The following is a 564-nucleotide window of genomic DNA, read 5'->3' as shown; positions in this document are numbered from 1 at the left end:
ACTTTGCAAGCTTGTGCTAGTCATCACACACATCACAAAAATACATGGGTTCCACCTTTGGAAAGATGGCAAACCCCTTAACAAAACATATGTAGAGCTCAGGGGCATATCATGCACACAATAATCATGGCAAAAATGACAAATATCTAAATGGAGTAACAGATCTGACAATTATCTCAAGTAGCCCTTTTCTAACAGCATTTCGGGCATCAAGATGAACTCAAATGAAAATGATGCAATGGAATGAAATGATGTACTCTTTGAGACGAACATTTTGATATGCTATATGCGCGAAACGGAGCTACGGATGCAAAGTTATAGCACGATGAACAGGAGCATATGAACTAGGGTTTCGGGCAAAAAGTCAACCCTCGAGATTTTAGATCTCAGATCTGGCACGCTCTACGAGGTTCGTCGGCCGGAGCTTCGAGGTCGCCGGAGGGTCGCCGGACTTGGAGAAGAGACCGGAGCCGTGGCCGGCGAGCTCCTAGCGGCGCGTTCCCGGTGGGGCCGGGTCGGCGGCGGGGCCGGCGCGGTGGTCGGAGGGCGGAGCGGGGCGGAGCG

The sequence above is a fragment of the Triticum dicoccoides genome, chromosome 5A (assembly GCF_002162155.2).
Source record: "Triticum dicoccoides isolate Atlit2015 ecotype Zavitan chromosome 5A, WEW_v2.0, whole genome shotgun sequence".
Lineage (NCBI taxonomy): Eukaryota > Viridiplantae > Streptophyta > Magnoliopsida > Poales > Poaceae > Triticum > Triticum dicoccoides.
This window is presented reverse-complemented; position numbering follows the sequence as displayed.